The following is a 6071-nucleotide window of genomic DNA, read 5'->3' as shown; positions in this document are numbered from 1 at the left end:
CATTGGCTAATTTGGAAGCAGATGAGATGTTCAGGATAGTGGGATCACTTTAATGAACTGATATTATATCCGCATGTATCAACCAACGATGTCAGCTCATTGCTTTTTCTCACAGCAATTTGAGAGTCTATTTGGAGTTCCACTGGTTTTGCAGCTTAATCATTCTCTGTTTTGACAAGATCCTTAATGAAGATGTGGAATGACCAGGGCTCAGGGCAGATCACTAGAATACCCAGCTATTTCTCCATCTCCAAGCAATATCATCAGCATCTTATTCCTACAGCATGTTGGGCATATATTCCTACTTATATGTTGCCCCTGATGTGATATCTTTAAATAGTATGTTTTTCTTGAGGAAGGACGATTTATTAAATGTTCTAATTCAGGCACAGGTCCTTGTTCTTTTATTTTTCAGTAGCATGTGTGGGTGGCAGTGGTGGTGGGGATTTCTCACCAAGATGGGGAATGTGACATGTTATGATTATTATTTCCGAGCAGTTCTGCTATTTATATTTATTGATCCCATCTCTTAGCTTTACATAGAATTAATACTCCTTGCCTCAATCCAAGAATTCGGAGGTCTTATTATTCTAAGAAGTTTTTTTTCTTCTATGCAGCATTTTCTGCTCAATCAGTATAAGAAAACAATGTATTCCTATATAATAACAAAATATAATATTTAAGGCAATAGAGAAGGCTTCAATCCAGAGTTCAGCAAGAAAGAATATCTAGAGCTATGAGGCTGGAGCTGCAGAAATCTGGATGGCATCTGGTAATAGTCCAGATGTCTGCAGCTTAGAAAAAAGACTTGTGTTGGTACTGTAAAAAAACAAAGTTTCTTTGACTAGGATTATATCCAAAGTTAAGATATAGATAGATTGAATTACTCGGATTCTAAAAATGGCCTTATATATTGCATTAAACCAAAGACAACCCCCCCCCCAATTTGGGGACTAGTGGACTCAGACGTAGAGTGCTTTCATAGAATGGTTTTCATAGGAAGTCTGGTGAATAAAATAAAATATCAGTTTATTAGAAAACAGCGGTGAGGTTGCTCCTTAGAAGCACTGGGCCGTTCTTTACTACATCTTCCTTTTGGGCTCTTTTTTTCTAGGCAAGTGGTAACACTTTCAAATAAATTACTGGATGGCTGCCCACCCCCCACTCATATTTTTCATATTTTATTTTTGTGTAAGAATGCTTTTAGGAGACTACACATCAGTGGGTGCATTGCTTGGCAAATTATGAACTTCCCATTTTTTAAAAAAATATTTATTTAATTTATTTGGCTGCCCATCTCAAACATATGATTCTGGGTATAATAAAAATAAGATTAAAACATAGGAAACAAACACAGGAGCCAAGATAAAACCAACAACCAAGCAATGTAACTACGATAACATCCACCTGGCCCAAGTCCTTTTTTTTTTTTTTTTGAAACAAAAACATTTTTTTAAAAGAATTTAGAATTCTTTTTAATTTAATTAGAAGTTAAACAAAATCAGATATGACACAAAGTGTGCTAAATACAAAAAAACCCTATCAATGGGCACACTGATAATTTGATTAATCACAGTTTGTTAAGTAAGCCATAATCCACTGGGCTATAACCAAGACTTAAGCCAAGTAAAATAATGCTTTCTAGTGATTTCAAAGCATATATAAGTCAGAAACATCCAGCAAAGGTGTTTGGAAAATAATAGAACGATTAAGACACTATTTTTCTTGTTCTCAATCTATCCTCGTATAATTGAAACAAAATACGAAATGGGGAGAGATAAAATCCACAATACTTGACCAACATGTTATGCCATGTGTTCTATTTTTTCTTCTGTTTGCCTTATATAGTTCATCAATCATAGCAAGCAAAATTATTTTCCATCTGGTAGATGCTCTTATTAGCTATTTGGATTTTTCAATGCCAGCAGGGTACATGATTTATATTCTTGAATATGTGTGTATAATTTTTCCATGGCTTGGAGAACACGTTTTAGACTTAAAAAAAGAAGTAAATAATCATGTTCTTAGACAGTTACAAGAAGACAGGGTTTTGCCAACCTTTGTGTTGGCAGTGACCACAAACCATTGCTACACAAAGAAAGCATCCCTGACAGTAGTTATCTTAATATGGAAAAAAAAACCCGGTATATTTTAAAGCTACCATGGTACAATAGAATACAGGAAATGGTTTATTCCAAATCAGACAGGGCTGTCTACAGTGCAAGTGGGGAAGAGGTGGGGAGGAGAATGTCAAAAATATCAAGATGTTAACTATAATCACATGTCTAAAAACTAGTCCCTTTTTACATGTACAGTACCCATAAAAAGGAGTGGGGATTTCATTGTGCACTTGTGGCCATCTTGACTTTTTAAATCCTCACTGCAGATAACCCTGAAGTCAAATTATGGTCCACCTATACCAGGGGTAGGCAACCTTGGCTCTTTTATGACTCGTGGACTTCAACTCCCAGAATTCCTCAGTCAGCCACTCTGAGGGGAAAGAGAGAGGTTCCCATGCTGAGCCATGCTGGCTCAGGAATTCTGGGAGTTGAAGTCCACGAGTCATAAAAGAGCCAAGGTTGCCTACCCCTGACCTATACCAACTGCTAATGTTTCTCTATACCAACTGCTAATGTTTTTTCAGTGTGTCTCTAAGTCTTTCTAGCCCAATGTAGAAGGCCTGGGAACTCAACCAGAGACTGTTTGCATGCACAAATGTCAGATGCGGCAACAATGCAATCAAATCCCTGAACTTTCATTAGATTTGCTATCACAAGCAGACATTCCAGCTGCAAACATATTTGGCATCAATCTTCCAACCTTTTTTTAAAAAAACACATGGTCTGCAATCTTAATGTACAGGTAGTCCTCTTTAGTGACATCGTCCGATAGCAATCATTTGCAGTTACAACTGTGGGAAGTCAGCCCCCCCAGAGAAGGAAATATTAAAAGGGCAGGTAAATATATTTCCTCAAAGGATCTTGAAGAGGCAGAAAAGCATGCCCAGTTTTCCTTGATAGCCCCAGGTCTCCCTCCCCCAAGCAGAAGCCAGCTCTGTACAAATGCAGATGTAAACCATCAGGAAGGTTGAAGCTAGGAGATTAAGAAGACAAAGACACCTAAAATCTGCATACCTCACCCAAACTCTAGGAGTCATTAGCCCCAGCACCAGGGAAGCAGGATATGACCTTTGGGACATAATAGGATTAACCCATCACCATCAGAATACCAGAAAAGCACACTCAGACTCAGGTCAAAGTTCATGCCACAGGAACAAAAGGCTTCAGAGTGTATAAAAACCCACTCCCTACATGTGCTCAGCCCTTTTTTCTTCTTTCCTGCCAGACCCATCTTTCTGTCTGGCTCTTCTCTTCAATAAACTGCAACCTTCTTTCTAAAGCAGTCGCCATGTTGTTTATCCCTGGCTTGGACTGAACCATGATGAAGACTTTTCTTCCAACACAACAGTGACAAAAAAAATAACTTTGCAACAAATAACTTTGTATTTATGACCTTTGCATTCTCTCTCTCTCTCTCTCTCTCTCTCTCTCTCCCTCCCTCCCTCCCTCTCTCTGGTTCTCCTTTCAGTCAATTAGTACACATAATTGTCCTGATTCCTCCCCCCCCTTTGCAGAGCAGAAAGATGGTTAAACATGCTATCTCTTCCTAAGCTACTTTTCTCTCCAGTACAGCACTGCTAATGACAAATTGATAAGCTCTGTGGCCTTAATTAGTTCATTAGAACCAGCTGGCAGCTACTACCTGAAATTGACAAGACCCTATTCAGTTTCACACTAAAGGTTTTTGTTTGCCTTCTAAGCCTGATGGCAAGGACACTAGGCAAACAGTTGGCACTAGCACTTAATTTCAATGTGTATTTCTCATAGTGTGCCTACTTACTCTCTTGTAATCCTTTCCTCTCCAAGACATTGTAAAGACAAATATCAATTCTTTTCTTGCCAATTATTTCAGTGCTAGGATGAACATTCCAAAAAGTGGATTGGAGTGGAGAAAAAGAGCTATAAGAATTGCCCTTTTATCTGGCTTCCTCATGACTTGAGTTCTGAAAAGCTTCCCTGCTAGTGGGCTCACCTGGCTTTTTGGGGTCATAGTCTTCAGAAGTTGTAAAGCAAAGAAAAGCTGAGATTAAATCATAAGCACAGTCACATTCACAGTCACATTGGGCCTGTCCCAATGGTGGTTGCTAAATGAGAACTACAATGCCAAAAAAAGAAAAGAAATTCAATTTTGGCACTGCTTGACTCCAAAATGACTCTGGGTAGCTTACAATGTAAAACAGAATGCAGATATAGTAACATAAATAAAATAAAAATAAAAAAACAATCCAATGGCAGTGCAGACAGCAATACACACACAAATACACACACAAACAAATCAATCACCTCTAAGAAAGTGGGGTTTACATACACCCTACCTCAAGGCCTGGAAGAACATCCAGATCTTTAAGGCCTTCCTGAAGACCACTAGAGTGGGAATTGTCCTGATCATAGGAAATATCATTCCAGATATAACACTGTGACATAGAAGGTGTGTTTCTAGAGAAGGTATATAGCACTTTTTTCTATCTGTACTGTTTCCTGCATTTGTTTTTTTTTCTATTTCTTATTTTTTTCTACATATGCTTAACTTTCACCTATGTTAAAATCTCTAATAAAAATATATATATAAAAAAGCAAGTCTAGTATCCAGACTGAGATCTCAGGCTATGCCACAATGCAGGTTGCTTAGTTTGGGCTTGACATGTCAGAAATCTGGTAACTCTGGTTTGCAAAGCACTGTTTGTTTTTTAAGAAGAATTTATTAAATATTTTATACCGCTGACAACCAAATCCTGACAGTGGTTCATAATAAAATCATAGTTCCATATAATTTGCAATTCATTCAATGAACTATAGCTTTAGCATCATGTGTGAACTATTCCCCAGCTTTGAGTGGGGAAGTGTTCATCTAAACCTACTCTTAGATTTTTGCCTCTGAGCTTCTGGGTGCTTTCAGGACAGATCTAAGATGCTTTGCTATATGAACAAAATCAACATATTCTCTACTCCCTTCCATCAAAGTGTTTCATATCTAAAGCAGATGTATTCTGGCAGCTGACACCAAGCCCCAAACCTCTCTCCTGATTTCCTGATAGAATATGTCTGGCAGTAAAGTGCAATAATAATAAAATATATTGCTTACAGTTTGCCCTTCTTCCATGATACCTCAAATACATTGCCAAACTCTGCTGCCCAGGGCAACAATCTTAAAGATAAAGCTTGTCCTGAACTATTCAAAATATAAAGAGTCTTTTTTAATCAGCCAAGGGTCTGGTGCTACCTTAAAGATTAACTATTAATAATGGCATATACTTGATGGACCAGGGCTCACTTCATCAGATACACAAACACAAAAACAGTGGGGAGAAAAACAGTGAAGTCAGAGGAACAATAAGACAGTGAATTCATAGAAATCAAAATGTATTTATTGGAATGGTGTACATAGTCTACCTTTACTTAAGTCTCAGAGGAAGAGACCCAAATATTACATTATGTTATGCCCCTGGGTGTAGAGTTTTACATAACCCTTCTTGGACCCCTCCCTTTTGGAGAGGGGGGACATTTCTCTATTTCTACGGTGTATATCCTAAGAGATATTTTATGATTATCACTAGGAGACAGTATGTTTCATCTTTTGGGGCAATCATCAGACATATGTAGCTACATCTTATTCTATGAGGTTCAAGCCCTCTCCTGGGAATTTAATTCATGGAGTAACCACAGTTATAGATGACTACATATAGCACATTTGGAGGTATGCAGGTCCTGGCACTCTGACTTTCCAGTTTAGCCCGTTTATTTATTTATTTATAATTTTATTTATAATTTAATTTATACCCCGCCCTTCTCCTCATGGGACTCAGGGCGGCTAACAGCCTCATAAAAACTACAATACAAATACAATAATTAAAAGCCGAATTAAAAAGAAATATTTAAACAGGCCGATCAATTAAAATTATCCTTAAAAATCCCCTGAAACTTTAAAATCATTAAAAATTATCCCTATTTAAA

The sequence above is a fragment of the Protobothrops mucrosquamatus genome, unplaced genomic scaffold, assembly GCF_001527695.2.
Source record: "Protobothrops mucrosquamatus isolate PMUCROS unplaced genomic scaffold, P.Mucros_1.0 scaffold1141, whole genome shotgun sequence".
In the NCBI taxonomy this organism is placed as follows: Eukaryota; Metazoa; Chordata; class Lepidosauria; order Squamata; family Viperidae; genus Protobothrops; species Protobothrops mucrosquamatus.
Note: the sequence above shows the minus strand (reverse complement) of the source record.